At 37.3% G+C, this 27,120-nt stretch overlaps 1 long non-coding RNA gene across 1 annotated transcript in view; it reads right to left on the minus strand.

The window, feature by feature from the left end:
* LOC105499249 (uncharacterized) overlaps nt 1-21,253 on the minus strand; it is an 86,819-nt gene extending 65,566 nt beyond the window's left edge. The window contains exon 1 of the long non-coding RNA XR_011616746.1: nt 21,184-21,253. This is a non-coding gene — a long non-coding RNA (uncharacterized lncRNA). The remainder of the gene's footprint in view (nt 1-21,183) is intronic.
* Nucleotides 21,254-27,120: the final 5,867 nt, after the last annotated feature.

Consider the following 27,120-nt stretch of genomic DNA (forward strand, 5'->3'; position numbering starts at 1 on the left):
TCTGAAGTCTTGTCTTTGGGAGTTTACTGGGCTTCAGTCTTCTTGATGGAATGTTTCTCCACACACAAAAATATAAAATTTGTAACAGCAAGAAATGTAAATTTAGTTTGTGTGTAAGAGTGAGAACATTAAAATAAGAAGGGTTGCCATGGATAGAGGCAGGTTGACAAATGCTTCTGAATGAAGGAGAGATAAATGTGAAAATATGAGAAAAATGAGAAAGTGCATTCAGACTTGCTAGGTCATGTCCTTGGCTGTGAATATTTGTCAGATATTGTGACAGCTGTGCCTCATAGTATGACTTTTGGAAATAGGCTATTGTGTTTGTTTAAAGAGGAATTCACATGCTTAGCCAATACCCTGGAGCCAGAAATATCAAGGAACATTTAAGACAAAATGAGAAAATCTCAGGAAATGATAAGGCGAAGTTTTGAGCACAAAGTTTCCCCCAAAACACACATACTTTGGACATGCATCTGATTGGGTAAGGGTGACAGTTTTAAGTAAGATGAGAAGAAAAGTAATAGCAAAGACAATGATTTATGATGTCTTTAAAATTGCTTTGACTTTAGCCTGTGTCTTTGTCTCTTAGATTGTTCTGTTTAATGATGTTAAATAATCTCAAGTACACTTTGAAGTTGGGTAACCCACAAAGCTCTTCAGAGGAGCTTTGAAGTTAGATTCTGTAAAGCCTCAAATTGAAGTATAATTTAGGAATCCTGGATGTGGTATACATCTTCAGTCACTGATTTGAAAGTAGGCAGACAGAGACTGCATCTGAAAAGCACATAGTCCAACAGGAAGTTGAAAAGTTTGCCTGCTGACATAATCACATCTGATAGGCCAAATCAATATTTTTTTACATATTCTTTACTATTGAAATTTTAGCTATTATTAATATATTGAACATTTTTGTTAATATTGTTTTAAATGTTTGAGAGTTGTTACTGTAAATTACATCATGCCTTCATTTTGGCCAGAATGAAACAAAACTTGAAAGCAGAAAAATAAATGAAGAAGTGGCAAACAAAATGGTGAGGGTTTAAATCAATGTGACCGTCTCTTCAAGATTTCAAGTTCCTGAAAGAAGGAATTAGGTAATGTGTACTTATCATTGTTTTGTGCCCAGCAAAGCACCATATAAACTTCAAATCTTCCTATAGGCTTTCCAATTGAGAAGACACAGGAAGTCATAGAAGCCATTTATCTTATGGAGGAAACTTCTGCTGGCAGAACACTTTTGTGGATACTATTTGAGAGAATCCAAAGAAATGGAAAAGAGTTCCCAGTCTTTTGTAACTCAGAGTGAATGTACTAAGATATAGCACTAGGCCTAAAAACAACATGGCTCTCCCACTAAAAATAAATATATATGAAGAAACATGTATAATCATTAAATATATGAAGAGATGCTCGAAGTCTTTAGTAATATTGGATTAAGTGAATAAAACCCAAAGTAAGGTTATATTTAATGCAATATAATTGGCAAAAATTAACAACTCTATGATACCAAATGTTGAAATACAAATAGGCTCTTTTAAACTCTGGTGTTGGGTGTAAACTGGTACAACCACTTTGGAAAGCAGTTTGATATGATCATGTAAGAGTGAATATTCATATAATCTATTATCACAGTGATTTGTCTCCTTGGTAAATACCTAGAAGAAAATCCTTACAAGTGTTCACCAAAGGTATACAACAAAACTCATAGCAACACCATTTGTAATAGTAACAATCTACGAAAGATTAAAACAACAAAAATATTCATCAAAATGAGAATAGTCATATAGTGTGTGGTATATTCACACAATAGAATAGCATACATGTGTGAAAATAAACTTAAGTCAAATGCTACAATTTTGATGAACCTACATAAGAATATTCAGTAGAAAAGTAATTTCTGGGAACTAGAAGTTAAAACAACAGCTAATACTAACTTGATATAACTGAGGAATGTTTAGCTTTAGCTGTTTGTGTGTGTGTGTGTGTGTGTGTGATATATATAAACACACATACATATTTATACATATATTTATAAATTTACATTTCAAATACATTTCACATATGCATAGTATACAAATAGGTATAAATGCCCAGTTCCTAGTTTTTTTGGATTGTCGAAGTAGGCAGGTGTGGTCAAGAGGAACACTGGAAGATAGAAGTTATTTTCAATGTTCTAGTTGCTGGGTTGGCCAAGGCTTCACAGATATTCATGATATTATTGAATAAATACGTAGATATTTTTATAAATTAGTGCTGTAAACAGAGTATTTCAACAGTTCAGTTTCTTACACAGAAATATTGCTAAAAATAACAATGCCATGGAAATGGAAAAAGCTGTTACACCATGTGCTATATTTTTCTTAGAATTTTCACATATGTTCTTTCCTTTGAGCTTTAAAACACTCCTACAACCCAGTGTTTATCTGATAGATAAGGGAACTGAGACTCAAAAGGACTGAAGTGATTCCATCAAAGTCAAGGGTCTAGTCCTAGAATAAGAGTTGATTAAAAGTTTTCTGAACTTAAGTTGTCTATTTTCCAACATTCTAAGCCACATACTTTGCAAATATCCTCTGAAATATTTTTTACAAAATTTGAAATGAGAGAGATTTAATGTTTTAATAGTAAGATGATGCTAAGTTAATGGAAATCTCTCTCCTCCCTGTATATTACCTTGGCAAATAAGAGCATAGTAAATGGCTATATTAGAATAAGATATAATATGTCTTTTCTGGCCTACACAAATGAGATTTCAGCTCTCTGAACATTGGCTAGTCATGCTATAAAGAGGCTAAAATGGGGAAGGACATTCTTTTTAAAATATTTATTCGTTCTTTGACTTATCAAGAAATAGAGAAGAATTGTCCTTCACCTTCACAAGTTTGTGCCTTTATTTGATCTAATATGAAAGAGAAGTAGAAAGGTTTTCCTGATCCCAATAGAAAATGAAATGTTTCTATATTCCCCAGTGGTGTCACTGAAGAAGCCAATACTGAAATAAGCGTAGCATAGACTTTTATTAATTATTTCGATCTTTGTGAAGTAGACATCCTTCTCCCCCCATTCTTTACAGATGTCTGGATAAAGGTGATGTCATCATCTCAAAGAAGATCAGAAACACTGGAACAAAACTTTTGATGTCTTTCAATATTGTAAATGAGTAGAGAAACTCAAGCCTCATACTTAGAGATTCATCTTTTTCTGAATAGCCTATCTAGGAATTACTTATCTCCATAGACTCCATTGACTAATTTAGTAAACATTAAATACCTTACAAAGACCACTTCAATAAATAGACACATGGTTAGATGCTAAATGTAGCTGTAGACATTTAGAGGCAAGTAGGCCTTGATAAAAGCTGGAGTGGCCAGGGAACATTTACAGAGAAGGAGAAACAATCCAGGAGACAGAATATCACACTGAGTCAATAGGATCTGTGTAGATCTGGGAAACATGAGAGACATTTTAATCAAAGGAAGACACACCATTCTTGTAAATATTCCCTCGACAAGGGGTTATCGCTCAGGCCCTGAGTCCTGTGAATGCACCTCAGCCACAAGAGAACCATAAGATAAATGGTTTACTTCCTTAAACGTGGCAACAATCTATTAGGGGACAGGCCTATGAGCTTAAGGGCAGAGCCTCCTTACATTAAAAATTAGTTTGAGTAGGATTCTATATAATTGGCTGATGTGAAGTTTCATAATAGAAACTTTCTTCCTATCATAACTCTCTTATGACCTGCCCTGAGATCTTGTATTATCTTTGTGTATCTTATAGAAGCTTCAACGTCCAGGAGGCATTGTTTATGTACACATGCCCCTGGGATAAAGGACATCAAACACCTTCAGAAGAAAGTGGCAAGCCGGGCGCGGTGGCTCACGCCTGTAATCCTGGCACTTTGGGAGGCCGATGTGGGCGGATCATGAGGTCAGGAGATCCAGACCATCTTGGCTAACACGGTGAAATCCCATCTCTAATAAAAATACAAAAAATTAGCCGGGCGTGGTGGCAGGTGCCCGTAGTCCCAGCTACTCGGGAGGCTGAGGCAGGAGAATGACGTGAACCCAGGAGGCAGAGCTTGTAGTGAGCCGAGATGGCGCGACTGCACTCCAACCTGGGCGACAGAGCGAGACTCCATCTCAAAAAAAAAAAAAGAAAAGAAAGTGGCATTAAGACAGGGTCAAAGAGAGGATGGTCTTGTTGGAATAAAACCAGCAAGTAAAATTATCATTTAGTGGGGATATTCCAGCCTCAGAACATTAGGACAGGGCTTATTAAAAGAATGTTGGAAAGCCATCACAGTCGACCATTTTTTCCATTTTTATTCTCCCAAAAAGCTCACTGAAACATGGCTTGAAAGAAGTGAACTTGGATATACTTCAGCAGTTCAATCTCTCCCCACCAGGGTGAGCCAGGCCATTTCCCTATTTTGGTGCTTAACCTAATTTGGAATCCTCTTTTGCAAAATGCCTTTACCACCTGCCTGAGGTGAAAGGAACAAAGCTCATGCCAACTGACAGGAATGCTTTCTGCAAGGCTGAGTTAACAGGGCAAACTTACATTATCTTTTGCTGAATAAGGAGATTTTTTTCCAACGGTGAAGTCTGCGAATGTTCTTTTTTTTTTCTTTTTCCTTTTAAATGAAACTCAGGTTAAGTGGAGAGCAGCCAAAACAGTGCATTTCACACATTGAGGATGACGGTGGTTTTCTCATGGCCTGAGGAATGAAGGGGCTCACGGGGAAGGGAAATGTGCTTCTCTATAGACCATTGCTGGAAAAGCAACATAAATCCCATAGTGGAATATCCTCTATGGGACACCCTTGTCCTAAGCAAGAATTTTCGTTTGATGGCCGCCATGTTATTATTTCCCATTATTCATTAAGAAACAAGCCCTCAAAACTTGCCTGGCGCATTGCAACAATCTTTAAACTCCCATCCCTAAAACACAACCTTCACTCTGTCACCAAGGCCACTTTCTCCCAATATCCTCTATATCATGTCTCTCTGGGGCTCAGAGACTTCTAGGGCCTCCCCAGCACCATTAGAATGGTGCTTGAATTTAATTTGACATTGAAGGTCTTGCATGCAGGTCCTGGCTCACTTTTATAAATCAAAGCCCCCCTGTTCTATTTTAAAATGCTCTTCTATGGCCAGGTCTCTGTGGCCAGTCAATTCTATGGACAGCTGCTTCTTACCCAGTTTTACTGATTTATTTTGTAGTTATCTCAACTAGATACAACATATGTTCTTTCATAAAATCCTATCTACCCTTCATGTCTTCTTTCTCCTCCTTAAAACCTTTCTGATAACTTCAGTGCATACTGCATTGCTTCTCTCCACATCTTTCGCAGCATTTATGGCTAAAGAAGCCCCACACTGTCCACTGTGTCATAATACAGTTTGACATGTTGTGTGCATCAAGTATGTTCATCTCATTCATTTAATCAGCTAGAGTCAAAAAATTATTATTTTTGCAAGTTTAGTGCTGGATCTTAGGCTGGTTTCTCTCTTCCCACCAAAAACCAGCACAATGATCACATTCATGATGACATTTTAAAATAATTTTGCATTAATTTGTACCATCAAAACAATAGTAAAATGAAAGCCATCCCCATTAAATGCACTACAAATTTGGAATTGACTGCAAGAAAAAACACTTAGGGTACAGTTCTTTTTTAAAAAATTGATGTTTTCTCCTTCAGGACAAGTCACAAAGGATGCTGTAGTAGGTTTAACACTATTGTCCAAAATTTTTATATCTACCAGAAACCTCAGAATGTGACCTTATTTGGAAACTGCATCTTTGCAGCTGTAACAAGTTAAGTTAGGATGAGTTCAAACTGGATTAGATTTGGCCCTAAATCCAATGGCTGATGACCTTATACGAAGAGGACACACTGAAAGACACACAGGGAAGAACCATGTGACAATGGAGTCAGAGCTTGGAGAGGTATGGCTACAAGCCAAGGAAGCCAAGAATTTCCAGGAGCCATCAGAAAGTAGAAAGAGGTGAGGTAGGATGACACGTCTTAGAATCTTCAAAAGGAACATGGCCCTACTGAAATCTTGATTGTAGACTTCTAGCCTCTAGAACTGTGAGAGAATAAATTTCTGTACAGTTTGTAATTATTTGTTACAGCAACCCAAGGAAATGAATACAGATGTTGAGGGACGCATTTAGTGTTCTGAATGTAAGTGAGGCATTTCACTCAAAAATAGAAAGTTTGATACTGGCTGAAAAACAGTTCTGACCAGGGAAAATATTTTTCTACAGATGGCCTTAAAAATAGAATAGGTTCTTTTTTTTTTTTTTTTTTTTTTTTTTGCGATAGTTTTGGTGTGATCCTCCTTGAAAGGAGGTGAATGAACCAAGTGACCTTTCCAGATCTTCCTCAATCCTTTAATACTGGGATTTTATGAACTCTGCTCACTTGATAATCTAGGCCAGCTTTACTTATGCGTGTATACTTCCAGAACAGTTTTCTATCTCAAAACTTCTACTGCAGGCAAGTAAATTTGCTCATGGCTCCTACCTCTCTTTCTATACATATACACTAAGGTGCAACCATATCTGTGTTTATACTGATATATTTGTTTTTACTATTTTCCTTAGAAAGACACCCCTACAGTATGTCTCGTAGGCTGCTTTTGTTCACTATGTTTGGCAGACTTGTTTGATATGGTCTTATTTTTATTTTTAACCACTGGGCTTTAAAGTGTTTTATTAAACTAGTGACATTGCTTTAAACTTCTGGATTAATCATAATTGTATAGGTTGCAATAATAAATAATCCACAATTGCAGAGGCTTCAAACAAAACAATTTTTCCCTTACCTACCCAAGTTGTACATCCTAGATCAATGAGAGGCTTTGTCCTATACCCTACTCATTAGAGAAGGCACACTAATTGAGTTCTGGCATCTGGGATGGCTCAGAATCTGAAAGGGAACGTGGAAATGGGGCACTGATCCTTAAAGACTTCTACTTCCACATGAAGGATATTGTTTGCTATCACAATTCACTGGCCAGAGCGATAATATATCCCTGTCTAACTTCTAAAGAGCAGAGAAGTGCAATCCTACCATGTCTTTAGAAGGAGGAGTATGAATATTGGTTATTAGTATAAATAATGACCAGCATTCCAGGCTACAAATCAGAGTATTTGTTACTTTACTTCATACACACCTTAATGGGTTCTCAACAACTGAGTCCTCCTAGTCTTAAAGGAATTTATATTCTAGATGAGAAAATAATTCTCCTTGGGCGAGAAACCACAGATATAGACACCAAATTTGAGTTGAACCTCTAAAACAAAAGCAGTAATCTAAAGCCAGGCGCAGTGGCTCATGCCTGTAATCCCAGCACTTTGGGAGGCCAAGGCGGGGAGATCACCTAAGGTAAGGAGTTCGAGACCAGCCTGACCAACATGGTGAAAGTCCATCTGTAATAAAAATACAAAAATTAGCCATACATGGTGGTGTGTGCCTGTAATCCCAGCTACCCAGGAGGTTGAGGCAGGAGAATCATTTGAACTTGGGAGGCGGGGGTTGCAGTGAGCCAAGATCATGCCACTGCACTTCAGCCTGGGCAACACAGTGAGACTCTGTCTCAAAAAAGAAAAAAAAAAATCATAAACCAGAGGGCATATTTTTTTTTAAGTTTAAAAACACACACACACACACACACACACACATAAACTAGACCAAAAGAAATCTCTCTCCAGAACTACTGCAAATCCATAGATCAATTTCTCGAGTGTTGATTACTCTCCGTTGGCCCTCTCACACACTGCACACTTCTCTGTACTTGTCTGTCCTGCCCTGTGTTCCTATAGTAAGCCCTTTCTTCCATATTTCCAGTTCCCAGTGGGCTCTACTGGGACTGTTGCCTCCCTGAAATCCTTTGGCTCTGAGGATAGTAGAGGCTTCTAGTACCTGAATGCCTCACTCCTTTCTTCCCCCTAAACCTATCCACACCTCTATAAAAATTTCTTCATTAGTTTCATCTGAACCTGGGGCGAATTCTGTTTTCTTCTGAGACTGACTGATAACACCCTACTTAATCCCAAGAATTGATGAAATGGTATGTCTTCCATTGGTGAAATGTAGGAGAAACAACAGATTCCTGTTGCATTTATCTATCATGACTCATGTAGACCTTTGCCTGAGGTGAGTTTGCAGGTCGACCACATTTGTATTATCTATTATTATGATGTTCTCCTTATTTCAGTTTAATGAAAAGACCTGTCTTTCACCCTTTAACATAGCACACAAACTCATGATTTAAAATAATAATAAAATATCAAAAACTCATACTTTCCTCAACACAACCCTGAAGTTTCTCCTGAGAGGAATAAAAGCTGTTTTTCTGGCGATAAAAACCCACCAAAAAGTTTATAAAGAAAACAAACTCCCCTCGGGCAGTAATCAGTGGTCAGACAGTATCTGACAAGCACAGCAGAATTTTAGCTATTGCTCTAGGGCTGTTCTTAGTTCTGGTCAATTCCTTTGCTAACTGGGATATGAAAGGAACCCAAGTGAAAATAGTCCAGAGGGGGGAAAAATAAGAAAGATAATGTAAAACAAACTCATTATATCTGGAATATTAAGTTTTTTTTCTTAGAAGATTTTCTTCTTTTTGCCCTAGAGCACTTGAAAGTTCTGAAGATCCATTTTATGTAAAGGCAAAATAATATTTTACATAACACTTATTTTAAGTTTAAAGGCTTGCTACAATGAAACTGTTACTATAGTGGACTTAAAGCAGCAAAATAAACTGAAGAGGCCTCATAAAAATATATAGGCACTAGTCAACTGATGCAAGGAAATAAGCTTCATGGCATGAGACCTCTGATTTGCGTTAACGCCTAAATTTCCCCTGCCTAATTCTGGAGTTCTCATGCAGTAGTAGTGTTTCTTCCTAGACTTTTTTTTTTTTTTTTTTTTTTTCTCTACAAGGAGTAGCAGTCCTATTTCCTGACTAATTAGAATGGTTTATAATTAGGTTTTGGCCTGTAGGAAGGGATTAATCTCTGTAAGAGGTGTGAGAAATTCAACAGCTTCTGTCAGCAAGGGTATTCATGCCAACTTTGTATTTATTTATTTACTTACTTTTGTTTTATGCTTCATTTAATAGGAAGTTCTATTTTCCATAGATTTAATTTTGATGTCAGGGTTAAAGTTTCAAACTCACTCTCCTTTGTTCTCACAAATTTTAAAGTAAATGGTCAAATTCACTCTCTTCCATACACTAACCTCCAGGTTTAAAGTAGTCATTGCATGCCTCAAGATTAAGAACCTGCCGATTTTCACATCTTCTTCAAAGACATGTAATTTGGCTATATCTGCTATTCCCCACCACCACCAATCAGTTTTACAAATGCACTGGGCTCCAGAGACTCTGCCAAATGCTGTGTGACATGAAAATACAAGGACAAAGTCTTTATAGGAATTTAGAGGATAGCGGAAAACTATACCTTGTCAATAACAATACCAGCTAAAAATGGACATCAGGGTCATTGTGCCAGGAATGCACGATTAGATGTCATATGAGCTCTCTATATAGTAAAAAATGTATCTTTAGAAACAGTTTTTCCAATTACATCCCTGCCACCAATGAAAGCTCTGATTTGGGGAAGCCTTTTTCCTGGTTAATACAAGAAGAAACATTATCTCTGTGGTTTCTTCCTGGTTTAAAAACTTTTATTATTATTTTATATAGTTTTTTTATACCGGATATCTTGGGCATGGGGAAGCCTCTGTAATTTTTACTTGGCAACACGACCACACTCTTAATGAAGATGTTGAAGTAGGTGAGAATGACTTTTAGTATAAAAAACCCACTCTAAATATAGTCACTACTCCTCTCGCACATTATACAGTTGATAAAGTACCTGAAAATACTCTTTTTATATAAGAACATTTTCTCATTTTGTAATTGGAAGATATGCAGTTAAAAGTTTTATTAAATAAGTCATACATTGTTGAAGTTGTGTGGGGTAGAAGTAAAAGTTGTAGTGTCTCCAGTTTTTCATATTCCAATTCCTCTGGAATCAGTTTCTTCACTCAGAATGATGAGAGATAGGGCACGCACTCTCCTACTCATCTCATATTCTTAGCATATAGCAGTACAGATCTTTCTCATGAGTCAGACTTTCATTCTGCTTCTATGACTAGACTTAGAGTCAGAATCAAAGTGAGATGGAGATATGAAATTGAGATAACAGGATGGATGGTCAGACTTCAAAACAATGAATCCAGATATTCTTCTCATTTTATCCCTCAAATTGATTGGTGGTCTTGTCTCCCTCCTACTGTGCCAGTTCAAATCTCAACATACCTTATTCATCCTTAAAAGTCCAGTATACATTTTTCCTTCTCAAAGCCATTTATGGAGGACCCAGTTCACAGGGACATAATACTCTGGGCTCCTAAAGCAGGCATTGTCTCTTTCTGGTGTAAAGTGGCTACAGCATATGCTCTTCAATCAACTCTCTTGCCCTTACACCCTAGAAAGCCTATTCACTAGCTGTGTGACCTAGGACATTTTTCAGTAACTGCTGGTTTCTCAGATTCTCCATCTGTAAAATGAGGATGATCATACGATCTACCAAAGAGTTGCAGTGAGAATCTCCCCTAAAGTAGAACTTGGCACAGAGTAAACATTAAATATCCAATTATGTTAGCTAACCTTATTTTATACCTAATAATATTCCAAGGTATATGTCCTTTTACATAACTTGGCTATAAACCCTTTGAAATCAGTTTAAATATTCAGACTTTTGGGTCTCTCTCCCAGTGCCCCAGCAGAGTACAGTGAACAGATCAGACACTAAGTCAGTATTAGTCAACTGATACTTAGCAGTAGTTTCTGGTTTCTTTAAGACAGGGAATAAATTACAGGTGATTACATAGTGGAATAGGTTTTGGAAATGTAGCTCAGGGACAAGCTAACTGCCAGATATGCAGACTACATTAGGCCAGAACTGAGTACACCTCCATCTGAGTTTCTCCCTTGAAAGTTATATTCTGTACATTAGCAACTGTCTTCCCCAGCTCATTCTACTTGTGCCCCATTTGGGAGAGAAGACAAAAATAACTCAAATTTAACTTTTGTCACAAATGTATATGTTAAAACAAGTACCTCTTGGTTTTCTACATATTCTCTTCCTAATAAATATATCAGCATGAGCATAATCTCTTTTTCTCACATTTTTGCTAGTGAACCCACAGAAACACAATGTATCAGCATTTCTTATGCTCTTAAAACATTTTTTTTTTCTGAGAAGAACAGAAAATATGAGAGCAACTTTTTTGAAAGTCCACAGTCCAAATGAAAGTTCATGAAATTCCTCTGATGGCCCCAAACTTTAGAAGTGGCTTCTGTTAAAGTGGCCAGAGAGGCCTAATGATGGTCACAAGCTGAAAAGCATAGATAAGAGGAATGAAGCAATAGAAATGAGGATAACATAAACTTCACTATACAAGATAGTAAGAATAAAATGCTCTATTTTGTAGAAAAGGACTCTTTCTACACACACAGATACAGACATAAGCACACACCTTCAAAAATGACTGAAATCTAGAGAGACTTGTTTCCAACAATAATAATTGCAACTACTTTGTAAGTTCTAATTAGGTATGAGATACTTACATGATTAATCAGCAATTCTTAAAGCAATCTTCTAGGAAGCTGCTGTCATCTTATCATATAAAGTTGACAATGAAGCTCAGAGAGCCTGCTCAGGCCATGATTCTGGCACATGGCTGGGCTTGGTGCAGATCAGGCAGCTCCTGTTCCACACAGCACATAGATCTGCATCCCACTTGGCACCTTCACACTGAATCATCCTTTTACTTCCATTGTATGTGATTTACAGATCCACCCACATGATAGTTTAAAAAATAAATGGCTAAATTTAGTCAATGTTTCGATTTTTCTAACAAAAACCTATTCAAATGCCCCAGGGACCTTCAAACTTTCCTAGACTACCTCACCAAAGCCCTATACTATACATATGCACATACACACATCCATATATATTTACATCCATATCTGTATCTCTGTATCTATCTGTATCATCTGTATTAGTCAATTTGCACACTGTTGATAAAGACATACCTGAGACTGGGAAGAAAAAAAGGTTTAATTGGACTTACAGTTCCACATAGCTGCGGAGGACTCAGAATCATAGAAGGAGGCAAAAGGCACTTCTTGCATGGTGGCAGCAAGAGAAAAATGAGAAGGATGCAAAAGCAGAAATCCCTGATAAAACCATCAGATCTCATGAGACTTATTTACTACGACGAGAACAGTGTGGCGGAAACCACTCCCACGACTCAAATTATCTCCCACTGGGTCCCTCCTGCAATACATGGGAATTATGGGAGTACAAGTCAAGATGAGATTTGGGTGGGGACACAGGGTCAAACATATCATTCCACCCCTGGCTCCTCCAAATCTCTTGTCCTCACATTTCAAAACCAATCATGCCTTCCCAACAGTCTCCCAGAGTCTTATCTCATTTCGGCATTAACCCAAAAGTCCACATTCCAAAGTTTCATCTGAGACAAGGCAAGCCCTTTCTGTCTATGAGCCTGAAAAATCAAAAGCAAGCTAGCTATTTCCTAGATATAATAGGGGTACAGTAATCGGATAAATACAGCCATTCAGAAGGGGAGAAATTGGCCAAAACCAAGGGGCTACAGGGCCCATGCAAGTCCAAAATCCAGCAGAGCAGTCAAATTTTAAAGCTCCAAAATGTTATCCTTTGACTTTAGGTCTCACATCCAGGTCATGCAGATGCAAGAGGTGGGTTCCCATGGTCTTGTGCAGCTCCACCCCTGAGCCTTTGCAAGGTATAGCCCCGTTCCTGGCTACTTTCATGGGCTGGCACTGAGTTTCTGCAGCTTTTCCAGGCACACGGTGCAAGCTGTCAGTGGATCCACCCTTCTGGAGTCTGGAGGACCGTGGCTCTCTTCTCATAGCTCCACTAGGCAGTGCCCCAGTAGGAACTCTGTGTGGGGGCCCTGACCCCACATTTCCCTTCTGCACTGCCCTAGGAGAGGTTTTCCACAAGGGCGACGCCCCTGAGGCAAACTTTTGCCTGGGTATCCAGGCATTTCCATACATCTTCTGAAATCTGGGAGGTTCCCAATCTTCAATTCTTGACTTCTGTGCATGCACCGGCTCAACAACATAGCTGCCAAGGCTTGGGGCTTCCACCTTCTGGAACAACAGTCCAAGCTGTATTTTGCTCCCTTTTAGTCACGGCTGGAGTGGCTGGGATGCAGGGCACCAAGTCCCTAGGCTTCACACAGCACGGGGACCCTGGGTCAGCCTGCGAAACCATTTTTTCTTAGGCCTCCAGGCCTGTGATGGGAGAGGCTGCCGTGATGCCCTCTGACATGCCCTGGAGACATTTTCCCCATTGTCTTGGAGGTTAACCTTCACTCTTCGTTACTTATGCAAATTTCTACAGCAGGCTTGAATTTCTCTCAGAAAATAGATTTTTCTTTTCTATAACATTGTCAGGCTTCAAATTTTTCAAACTTTTATGCTCTGCTTCCTTTATAAAACTGAATGCCTTTAACAACACCCAAGTCAGTTCTTGAATGCTTTGCTGTTTAAAAATTTCTTCCGCCAGATACCCTAAATCCTCTTTCTCAAGTTCAAAGTTCCACAAATCTCTAGGTGGGAGAAAAATGCAGTCAGTCTGTTTGCTAAAACACAAGAAGAATCACCTTTGCTTCAGTTCCCAACAAGTTCCTCATCTCTATCTGAGACCACCTCAGCCTGGACCTTATTGTCTATATTGCTCTGAGCATGTTGGCCAAAGCCATTCAACAAGTCTCTAGGAGGTTCCAAACTTTCCCACATTTTCCCGTTTTCTATTGAGCCCTCCAAACTGTTCCAACCTCTGCCTGTTACCCAGTTCCAAAGTCGCTTCCACATTTTGGGTATCTTTTCAGCAATGCTCTACTCTATGACTACCAGTTTACTCTGTTAGTCCATTTTCATGCTGCGGATAAAGACATTCCCAAGACTGGGAGGAAAAAGAGGTTTAATTGGGCTTACAGTTCCATACAGCTGGGGAGGCCTCAGAATCACAGCAGGAGGTAAAAGGCACTTCTTACATGGTAGCGGCAAGAGAAAAATGAGAAGGATGCAAAAGTGGAAATCCCTGATAAAACCATCAGATCTCATGAGACTTATTCACTATCATGAGAAGTGTATGGGGGAACCACCCCCATGATTCAAATTATCTCCCACCAGGTCCCTCTCACAACATGTGGGAGTTACAATTCAAGATGAGATTTGGGTGGGGACACAGACTAAAACCATATCATCATCTATATCTACTTAACTCTCTGAGTTTGTGTATTCCTTGCCTTGACTATTATAATCTATCTCATCACCAAAACTGTAAACTATTTGCATCCGTCTTTAATATGGTATTGGACAACAACTGACAGATGAGCTATATAGCTATCGATAGATAGATAGATAGATAGATAGATAGATAGATAGATACATACATACATACATACATACATACATACATACATATTTAATCTTGTTTCCAAAACCTAATGTGTATTAAATAGTAACACTATAAACACACACATACACATATACATATATACACATGTGTGTGTGTGTATATATATACACACGCACAGAGAGAGAGAGAGAGAGTTGAAATAATGACAGTATCCCCCTCTATATTTTAGGGATGCTTACTTTTTCATGAGCAATTTTGAAGTGTTTGTATAGTACCGTTAAACATAATATTCAGAAGAAGATAAAGTCAGAACCGTCACACAAATGTAAAAACCTAAACACATTAAACTTTATGGCTTTTCTTATATGAGGGAACAAGGAAGACGTTATCACCAGTTCAGGAAAAATAATTATATATACATACATACATACACACACACACACACACACACACACACATACATATAAAGGAAAAGAATTACAAATGAGTACAAAACTTTTTATTTTTAATATAGAAGCAGAGAAAATCAATGGCCACTCATTGAAAAAGATAGAGTTTGCCTATATATGTGTTCTTTACAGTTAATAAATAGGTGCAAAATGCAGGCATACCTCATTTTATTGTGCTTTACTTTATAGCACTTCACAAATATTGTGTTTTTTTTACAAATTGAAGGTTTTTGGCACCCCTACATCCAACAAGTCTACAAGCATAATATTTCAACACCACCTGCTTACTGTTCACTTTGTGTCTCTGTGTCAGCACTTTTTAACAGTAAATTAATTTTAATTAAGCTATATACATTATTGTTTTAGACATACTGCACACTTAATAGACCACAGTATAGTGTAAATATAATGTTTATAAGTGCTGGGAAAGAAAAAAAATTATGTGACTCGCTTTTTTGTATATTGATTTTGTTGCAATGGTCTAGAAACAAACCCACAATGTCTTCAAGGAATGCATATAATTGACTATAATGAATAGCATTCGAATCAGATAGTTCATAAAGTTGTTCTATAGACAATGCTTAGTTTTCCACCGAAGTGCTTTTTTTTTCCCCACGGTTTCTTCTCCTTTGATCAAAAATAATCTCAAATATTTTCCTTAATCACAACATAAGTCTGGTCTCATTAGTCTTAGCCCTATCATTGACATAGAAACAGCAACAGCGTTAATTTACTACATAGGTCTTTTCATGTTTACTTTGCTGAAAATCTTCATTAGTGATCAGATTGGATTTTTCATAGCCTCTTTACACTAGGAAGCCAAGCCAAGAAACTCTCTCTACCAGATTTGACCTATAATACCTACAAATTGAGTGAATTCCTTTCTTTTTAAGGTCTCTGAAATATTCTGAAGTTCTTGGGCATGTCTGAAAATGATTTCTCTTACCCACTTTTAAGGCTGAGAATCCTAAAAGCCAGTTACAAGGCCAGTTTTACAAGAGTGCTTCCTAAGCATTGATTCCATAAAGTCAAATGTGGTTACTCAAAAGTGACTGGTAATATGTGATTAAACGATCATCATTCTCAAACATGACATTCCAGATAAACTTGGCTATCAGCCAAGGTTTTCAATTATGTCTTGGAAAAAGATGGCAAATTCTTAACGAACCTAGGCAAATAACTAAACTGCCATGAAAACAAGAATACTCAATAATAGAGTTTGAAGTCTATAAGAATCAGGCATGGAAACAAAGAATAAGATGCCATTGTTGCCTAATATTATAAAGCAAAGCAACACCAGAACTCTGATAAATAGAAACATATCTGGGAGAACTCAGGCATTGACCCATCTCCAGAAGCAGTCTATGGAACATAGAATTTTTCTGATTTAAATAATGGTATATCCCTGGAAATTTAATGTAGGGAAACAGCATCTCTTCGGATTTGAAAAACTCTTTCTATAAAATGCATCAATATTAACTTGTCAAGTAAACTTACTTATTTCTGGTCCCTGTTTTTTATAAGGTAGAACAAATCTTTGTGATTTTTAAAGGAGACTTTTGAAAAAAATCTCAAAGATACATTAGGTGCAAAAAATATCATGTGAGTTTATGCTAATTTTATTTTATTTTACATTCAAAATTCATTTCTAGAAAGAAGAAAAAAAAGCAGTTGTCAGGAGATTTGCCCTCTCAAGACAGAAATAATACTGGTCTACCTATTTAAAAGTGACAATAAAACATTTAATAATTAACATAGAAAGTAACATGATTATAAAGAACCTTGGTTCTTTTGTAAGTGAATAGTTTTTGTTTTCTTAAATAATCAAGAACATAATAAAAAAAGCACAAAGCCCAGAAAATTATCTTGCTAAAACACAAAATCTGTGCAGATTCCACAGAATTATATATCATGGCTTAAGGCAATAAACAAAGAAAAAAAAGCACACCCATTAAAACAGAACAGACTTTGTTAAGATTTTAACATATTTCATAGTTTTTTTCACTAAACATTTACACACACTCTATAGGCATATCTTGTTTTACTGTGTTTTACTTTATTATGCCTTCACAGATAATAGTTTTTTCCAAAATTGAAGGTTGTGGCAACCGTGTGTCAAGCAAGTCTACTGGCACCATTTTTCCAATAGCATGGGCTCACTTTGTGTCTCTGTGTCACATTGTAATTCTTGCAGTATTTCAAACATTTTCACTATAATTATGTCTGTTATGGTTATCTGTAATCAGTGATCTTTGATGTTACTGTTTTAATTGTTTGGGGACATCATGAACCATACCTATATAAGACAGCTAACTTAATTGACTCGACAAATGCTGTGTGTGCTCTGACTACTTCATCGACCTGTTGTTTCCTTGCCTCTCTCCCTCTCTTCAGAACTCCCTATTTTCTGAGACACAACAGAATTGAAATTAGACCAATTAATAACCCTACAATAGCTTCTAGGTGTTCAAGTGAAAAAGTCGTGCATGTGTCATTTTAAATCAAAAGGTACACCTTGGGAGGCCAAGGTGAGAAGACGCCTTGAGGCCAGGCGTTCAAGTCCAGCCCAGGCAATAGAGGGAGGCCCTCATCTTTACAAAACTAAAAAAATCAGCTGAGCATATTTGGCCCACCTGTATTCCCAGCTACTTACAAGGCTGAGATGAGTGTATAGCTTGAGCACAAGAGTTCAAGGCTACAGTGAGCAATGGTTGCACCACTGCAATCCAGAACAGAGTGAGATTTTGTCCCTCAAAAAATTAAATATAAATAAATAAAATGCTAGAAATAGTTAAACTTAGTGAGGAAGGCCTGCTGAAAACTGAGATAGGCCAGAAGTTCAGATTCTTGCACCAAACAGCCAAGTTGCGAATGCAAAGGACAAGTTCTTGCAGGAAATTTAAAGTGCTACTCCAGTGAACTTACAAATGATTCGAAGGCAAAACAGCCTTATTGCTGATGTGGAGAAAGTTTCAGTGGACTGGATAGAAGATCAAACTGGCCACGACAGCTGTTCTAATTAAGCCAAAGTCTAATTCAGAGCAAGACAGGTCCTAACTCTATTCAGTTCTATGAACACTGAGAGAGAAGAGGAAATTGCAGGAAAAAAAAAAAAAAAACATTTGAACATAACAGAGCTTGATTCATGAGTTTTAAAGAAAGAAGTCATCTCTGTAACACAGAAGTGCAAAGTGAAGCAGCGGGTGCTGATTATAGAAGCTGCAGCAGATTATCTAGAAGATCTAGCTAAGAAAATTGAAGAAGGTGGCCACACTAAACAATAGGTTTTCAATGTTGACAAACAGGCTTCGTTTGGAAGAAAATGCCATCTAGGACTCTTACAGCTTGGGTGGAGAAGTCAATGCCTGGTTTCAAAACGTCAAAGACAGGCTGATTCTCTTGTTAGGAACTAATGCAGCTAATGACTTTAAGTTGAAGCCAAAGTTCAGTTTTTCATTCCCCAAGTCCTAGGGCCCTTAAGAATGAAGCTTAATCTACTCTGCTTGTCTTCTATAAATGGAATAACAAAGCCTGGATAACAGCACACCTGTTTAAATAGTGATTTACTAGGTATTTTAAGCCCACTGTTTGCATCTACTGCTCAGAAAAAAAAAAAAAAAAAGAATCTTTTCAAAATATTGCTGCTCGTTGATTATGTACCTAGACACCTAAGAGCTCTGACGGGGATGTACAAGGAGATTAATGCTGTTTTCACACCTGCTAACACAACACTCATTCTGCCCACCATGGATCAAGAAGTCATTTCAACTTTCAAGTCTATTATTTAAGAAATACATTTCATAATGCAATAGGTGCCATGGCTAGTTATTCCTCTGATGGATCTGGGTAAAGTAAATTGAACACCTTCTGGAAAGGATTCACAATTCCAGATGCCATTAACAACATTCATAAATCACAGGACGAGGTGAAAATATCAACATTTACACGGATTTGGAAGAAGCTGATTCCAACCCTCGTAGGTGACTTTGAGGAGTTCAAGACGTAAGAGGATGAAATAACAGCTGATGCGTTGGAAGTAGAAAACTAGAATTAGAAGGGATGCCTAAAGATGTCACTGAATTGCTGTAATCTCATGATAAAACTTGAACAGATGAGGAGTTGCTTCTTATGGATGAGCAAAGAAAGTGTTTTCTTGAGATGGAATCTACTTCTGTGAAGATGGCTACGAATATTATTGAAAAGACAACAAAGGATTTAGAATATTACTTACACAGAGTGGATAAAGCAGTTGGCAAGGTTTGAGAGGGATGACTTCAATTTTGAAAGAAGTGGGTAAAGTGCTATAAACAGCCTCACATGCGACAGAGAAATCTTTCGTGAGAGGAAGAGTCAATTGACGTGAAAAACCTCATTGTTATCTTATTTTAAGAAACTGCCACCTTAATCTTCAGCAACTACCACCCCGATTAGTCAGCAGCCACCAACATCAAATCAAGACACTCCAGTAGCAAAATGCTGATGACTCACTGAAGGCTCAGATGATTGGTAGCAATTTTTAGCAATAAAGTATTTTAATCAAGGTATGTACATTGTTTTTTAGGCCTAATTCTATTGCACACTTAATGGACTACAGTGTAAACATAAATTTTGTATGCACTAGGAAACCAAAAACTAATTGCGTGACTTGCTTGATTGCAAAATTCACTTCATGGCAGTGGTTTTGGAACTGAACCTGCAATATCTCCGAGGTATGCCTGTAATTGAAAGCAAATACAATTTTCTTTCCAAGGCCTTTCTACAGGTTTTTATATCTATTGAGGTTTTTCCTGCACCACCCTCTTTCTTTTTCTGAAACAACCAGTCACTTTAGACCAAAATGATCATCTTTCCCCTTACTGAACAAAAGCAGATTACATCACTTCACCTACCAGGTGATAGTTCTCTGCCACTATTGTTCCTAGTGCATGTTCATTCACTTAAGTAGCTGTAACTTTTTACTAAAGTAACTTCTATTTCACAGAGAAAAATAGGAGGTGGATAATAAATGCATGCATGTATTATATTTAACATGATCGCTGTTTTCATTAAACCAAAAATATTAAACTGGTCTCATTTGCCAAAGACTTATCTATATTCGGTTTCCTTGATTTCTTAAAGTATTTTTAAGCTGGCTTATATAAAGATACCATTTTTTATGATACATTTAAAGTACTAAAGTTCAATTTTCTGGAAATTTTAGGAATATTCAGTTGATATGTGTTTATCTGCCAACTAGAACGAGTTCCTTTAGGAGACTTTTTAGGCTAATCTATCAATATCATCTGGAGATTGGAAAACACTACACATTCATACGGTCTGTGGTAAATGTGGTAAAGCCTTCTCTGAGTGATAGACACAGGAAATACATACAGTTAAAAATAGAGAGCTTCAGCTGGGCATGGTGACTCACGCCTGTAATTACAGCACTTTGGGAGGCCGAGGCGGGTGGATAATGATGTCAAGAGATCGAGACCATACTGACCAACATGATGAAACCCCGTCTCTCCTAAAAATACAAAAATTAGCTGGGTGTGGTAGTGGATGCCTGTCGCCCAGGCAGGAGGCTGAGGCAGGAGAATCACTTGAACCCAGGAGATGGAGGTTGCAGTGAGCAGAGATGGCACCACTGCACTCCAGCCTGGGGACAGAGCAAGGCTCCATCTCAAAAATAATAATAATAATAAAAATAGAGAGCTTCACTTCTAAAATTGAGCCAAGGATTAAGAGCAAATAAAGAACCACAGAATCTTACTGGCCTGTCAGAAACCTGATCTCCTTCTCACTGGAAAATTCTTCATTGTCTAGAGCTAAAAATAGATAATTGAAAAAGACTAACAAACTAGATTCTCTGTCATCTGTTATTTAACAGAGAGTAAAAGTTACCAAGTGGTCAGACCATGGAACACAACTCTTAATCAATAAAATTAATAAACCAGCGTATCGGTTGTCTGTTATCCAACAGGGAATAGATCTCTGTAAACAGTTAATCCTCATACAGATATTATCAAATAATCAATCAATAAAACCAAATACCCAAATATTGCTGCCAACAATCGGGAATAATTTTTATTGGCTGAAAATAAGCCAAAACCAAAGACAAAACACAAAATTAGTAGAAAGTAAAATTAAAATTGGATAAACAGAGAGTCATTGAAGTTCTTTCACCTTTTTGAAGTCACCTCTGGGAGCAAAGAAAGGATATACTTTTTCCCAAGATGCTCACCTCTGGTGAGGAAGGTTACCTGGCCCTGGTAGGAGAATCCACTGGGCATATTGGTGGAAGATCTTCAAAACTGTTAAAAGATAAATTTCAAAAAGATGAGATCATGACTGTCTTACAGGTAGCAAAATGAACACGTATTAAATATTTGATGTTTCTCATATGAGAGAATCAGGCAGATGCTATAGCTTGTTCAAAGAAAAAGTCAAAGAAAGTATAGATTTATATTAAATTACACATGGATGCAAAACTGGTTTTTCTAGGGTAGGAGAGAAGTCAATGAAAATTCTGTTGGAAAAGATAGTTTGACAATTTATCAGTTACCTATAATTTACAAGAGGTACAAAATAGCTCAAAGATAATTAACAGGGCTACAACTAGAGAGTTTATGAATGTGTGCTATGGGCACTGAAGCACAGCTCATATGTATCATTGTGTAAAACTCTCTTAGCTACTCAATGTGGTATAAGAATGTCACTGTTATCCCCATTTTATAGATAACAGAGTAAATAAGGTAAGAGCTCAGGGTGACAATTTACATTCAGGTGTTCAACAAAAATGATTGATGCTCTTTGTCCTTCTTTACTAGGCTTAAACCTGTACTAGACCCTGTGGAGGATATAAAATAAGTAAAACTCTGGACTGATGAACTTGGCAAGTTTAAATACTGCAAATCATACAAACTTGCAAGAGAAAATATGTGAATCTAGTGACAATGTTTAAGAGCTCAGAGAGAGATGTGATCACTTAAAATCCAAATGCACCTTTTGTCTAAGCACAAGAATTCAGGATAAAAATCTTCCATTTATTTAATAAATTTACTTTCATAGCAGAAATAAAAACCAACACAATTTTTTCGTATGCATACCATCTTACTCTGCTCTCAACATTAGCCTGATTTTTGTTTTTGGCCCGGGCATTTATCCAGTCAAAGAAAAGGACATTTGACTGCAACTAGCCAGAAATGTGGGGGCAGTCATGGCTGCATATTCAGCCATTTCAGAAAACAGCAGTAGCCTCCTGTGTCAGACTGAAACACCTTCAGTTAAACATCTTCAGTTTGACCTTAAGTCAACACCTCCTATATCAGGTCATGCAGTAATAGGGGCTGTTTGACTAAGAGGTCACTGAAACTGGCATCAACCAGGAAACAATCCTTGAAGAGGAACAAACAGTAATCTGGAGAAAGACTTTGAAATGGAGATTGTGCTGAGGTAAACTTGAATTGTCAATGAGCTGGCCTCTCAGTGGCTGTCTTTCTGTAAAAACAAAACCTTCATTTCTGTGTTCTCTAAACAAGACTGTTTTTTGTGCTTCTTATAGGTTTTTGTATTCAGATATTCTAGGGTTATCATCACAAAAATGGAAAACAAGGAAGTAAACTGAGACTGAATTGCAAATTATGTTTTTAAAAGGCTTACAGTAAAAGAATGCAATAAATGGAAACCGTGATGAAAGTGAGAAGGTAGATCAGCGAAAATGAAGGCAAACATATCCAAGACCAACTGAGCCCTCCAACAATGAGAATGGTAGTTTCCCTCCTCACATTACTCATTTCCAATTCCTCTTCTTCCATCTTCTGTGGGCTTTCTCTTTGTAGTTTCAAGATGGCCATCAATATCTCCCAGGGATAGGTGCTTCCTTGTTTCTAGTTCAGGAAAAGTTGTGAAGTTTACTCTGTATAGAGCAATTTTATCATAAGCATCCTCTGCATCACTTACTGTGACCATTGTGTTGGGATATGTTGATATATTAATCCAGTAACAACCAACTCTGGAGTTGGTAGTTAAGTAAAAGTGCCGTCTAAACTTAGAGCACAATGATAAGATAAAGATGGCTTTCCATAGCAAATACAGGGTCCTCTTTTCTTGGTGGAGAAACATTGGATTCCGGACAGATAAGAGCCCCATCCACCATCTTCTAAATTGATTTTGTAGAGCACTGCTGAGTGCAACGCTCATTTTCTTGGCATGAGGAGCCAGGAGCACCATTTCTGCTGTGACTGCACATGAGCCTATGTGAAATCAGTCAGTGCTTCTTTCTCTTTATCTGTCAAATGGAGGTAATGTTTACCACATATGGTGAGAAACTACATAATTTGAAAACTTTTTTAAATAAAATTTCTATATCCACACAATGACTTTTTTGGGTTAAGATGTGGTTGCTTTCTTTCTTCAGCTCTCTTCTCTCGGTTCAAGTAAGGAGACAATGACTTGTATCAGTGTTACCACATTCAGCAAAGAAAAATAAAATAAATATTTTACCTGTCAACTCTATGTTGCCTCTTAAAATACGTCAGAGAAGATCTGAGTGGGCTGGAAATGGCCTTGCCACCTGAGATAGAGCATCTCGGGCCTTGCAGGCTCTTCTGTCAATGAAATCCTGATGGTACTCTTGGAAGTATCTCAGACATTCAGCAAAATTAAAGATTCAGGCTTTGATCATGGTGATCACTCATTGAAATTACATTCTTACAATTTGGTAGGCACTTTTTGTCTACAAAACACTTAGTGATTACTTGAAATATGGAATTAGACACATTTATAGCTTGCCATTATGCATACTCTCTTTTGGTTTGCCTGTGCATTCTTATCTCTGAGTGTCCTGATAATACTTAATGTGTCACCAAATGAGTTTGATTGCTGACACAAAGCCTTAGAACTGACTACTGGCTTACCCTGCAGTTGTGCAGTGATGGCACATTAAGGGAAGAAGAGTGATTCTGTCCTTTTCAAAGCTACTTCCTTCACTGTGGGGGAGAAATGAGCTGTAGTGCATCAGTTGGAAACTATGCTGATTATGGCTTATTTACAAGCGATGGACCTCCTAAAGCCAATATGGGTGACTCACACTACTAGGAAGAGAACATTGTGTAATGTACTGAAGATGCATCATGGAAAATATTAGAAACATCTATGCAAAGATAAGCTCTGATAGGCCAGAAAAGCAGTTGCCAAGGCCAGCAATGAAGAGAGCCAAGAATAGGTTGAGAGAATCCTCTAACCTTTCAGCTTTCTGATGCTTTCTGCCCTGCCCGGAAGCCCTGGTTCAGAGAGGATGACTCAGCCCTAAAAAATCTTGGGGAGTGACAGTGTCATGTATTTTACCTTCTCAGAACCAGAGGACAGCAAAATTAAAAAAAAAAAAATAGATCAGCTTCAATTAAATACTTTTGGACACCAGTTTCTGTATAAAGGATAAATTTTTCTATCATTCATACCCTAGAATATATAAATTGCTGGGTTTTTCTCTTTTAAAAAAAATCTGAAAATAGAGCCACAAATATGATATGGAGGGCCATATCTACATAGAACTAGTTCATCATTCAGCTACAACTTGTCGTTACAGCACAGAAATATGGAACTGATCGGAATTACAAAAAATCTAGTTCAATTCTTTTTGCTTTTAGGTGAGGAAACCCAGGCCTGGAGAGAAAAATTGGTATTAGAAAGTCACACAAATTTTGAATATAGTTTTTTTATATTTTAATACAGTTTGTTGAGTTGCTTCCAAATTGGATTATTTTACATGAGAACTACTTTAACATTTTGACCTACAAATGAAAACACTTGGATAAAATATATATTGTTAAAACATATATAATGCACATGTCCATTCCTTCAAAAAGTAGTCAAGCCAATTGTTTAAGTAACTTATTTAATACTTTAAAAACAGATAAATCAACTAAAATTCAGCCAGAAAGGAAAAACACATTATATAATATTTTTCAACTTACCTAGCATATTTTTTGACATTGTAATAAAAAGTGGGGTAAATGCCATTTCCTATTTAGGTATAGATGAAATCTTAATATCAGGTATCTGTGGTTCTAAATCTTCACCATGCATCAGAATTACCTTGAAAACTTGCTAAAATGAATCAGTGGGACCAATTATAGGAGTTTCTGATTTGGTAGTTCTGGAGTGGGACCAGAATTTTCATTTCTAACAAGTTTCCTGGTGATGCTGATGCTACTCCTTTGAATATCACACTTTGAACACTACTTGTGTTTGTGATATAAAATATAAAATTCTAACCCAGGAGTTAAAAAAAAAATGGATTCTAGGTTTAGCTCAGATAATATCTTGCCATGTGACTTCAAGAAAATGAACTGGATTTTCTGATCAGTATTTTTTCAACTGAGAGGGGAGAAATTTAAATTGAATCCAGTCTAATATACTGGAGTTGGCATTTTGCAGTAACAAGGGTATTAAGATACTTCAAACTTAACCCATGACTAGATTTAAATTCTTTGCTAAAAAATCAACTCATACCACTTTTTAAAAAATCAATTTATGTACTTGAAATCCCTGCTGATCCAAGATTTTTGCCATGGACTCAACCTACACTGTCACCTCTACCCACAGAAGGCAGAGCTCTAGGTAGCCCTGACAATCTCTGTCTGTGAGGCTGCTTTCTGGCCACAAGAGCATGCTCACACCAAGCACAGGGCAAGCTGGACTTGATGAAGAGTAAGTGCCTTGGAAATCTGCTCTCAAACAATGACTAAGACAAGTAAAAGGATAAATACACCGTTGCCTTGCACCTGGATTGGGATGTTTCAGAGTCACATTCTACGCTGGCTCCCCGATTCCCCCGGTAGGATGGAGCTCCACTTGGCACAGTTATAACTGGCTCGATTGTGCATGTATATTGGCTTCTACTCTTTCTTCGCTCCCTGCTCCTTCCTGAAATCACCTCAAAAAATTAACTACTTTCACTTAAGTCCTTCTTATAGGATCAGATCCTTGAGAACACAAACCAGGGAATTGTTTATTTATATATTACCGTGAATAACAATTCATTTTTATTCTTACTATTGCTCAGTGTTAATTTAATACCTACAGATTTGTTGATGTTAAAAAAAATCTACTGGTTTTGTGTTCTTAATGTACCCCATCTATGGCATTTCAAGTTGTAAGATTCTTGAAAAAAGGTAATTTTAGTGTCTCCTTTTTGGGTTTCATATTTAATGATCAACAAGCTTTATATCAGACAGTGATAGAATCACTAAGAAAAAGTTAATTTATTAAAAATTATTAGTTAATATACTATTAATAATAGAGTGTTTATATACAATGCACACTTTTGGCGGTTTAAGTTTGGATTGCTTTATCTCACATTTAAACTCCAACCATAGTAAGCACACTTATAATTACAGCTCGGAACAGACCCTAGATTCATTTTTAAAACAGTCATCTCTCGATATATGAGCAAACCATAATCTATGGATTGAATGAACTTCTGGACAGGGAATTTGTGATGTAACTAGGAAAAGAATTTGTAATGTAACTAGAATTTGTGGCATTACTAGCGAATTTGTGACATAAATAGGAAAAGTATGATGTCTTAACTTCTAGAACATTTTTCTCACTGAGCTTCTAGAGAGTACACTAAAGACCATTTCATTCCATTCTCCCTATTAACCAGAACTTTTTGAATGAAGAAGAAATCTCCTATAGAGTATATCATGAACATCTAGAATGTCTGAAGAGTAAAAAATATATCAGGACTTATATCCCAAATATAGCTACTTGAGTAAAAGGTGGTAGTGTTATGCCTTCTGAACTAAACTCACAGAAAATTGAGGGAAGAATAAACTAAAACACTAAAGCAGTTGATCAAAATATTAAGAAGAGAAAATGTAATTACAGATAATATTAGAAGAGAGACTCTTATGGTGAAGATGGGAGGAGATATAAATAAAAACCACGCGGTCTGGCGCGGTGGCTCATGCCTGTATTCCCAGCATTTTGGGAGGCCGAGGTGGGCGAATCGCGAGGTCAGATCAAGACGATCCTAGCCAACATGGCGAAAAACCATCTCTACTAAAAACACAAAAATTAGCTGGGCGTGGTTGCGGGGTCCTGTAATCCCAGCTACTTGGGAGGCTGAGGCAGGTGAATTGCTTGAACTCAGGAGGCAGAGGTTGCAGAGAGC

Source organism: Macaca nemestrina, chromosome 19 (assembly GCF_043159975.1).
Source record: "Macaca nemestrina isolate mMacNem1 chromosome 19, mMacNem.hap1, whole genome shotgun sequence".
NCBI lineage: Eukaryota > Metazoa > Chordata > Mammalia > Primates > Cercopithecidae > Macaca > Macaca nemestrina.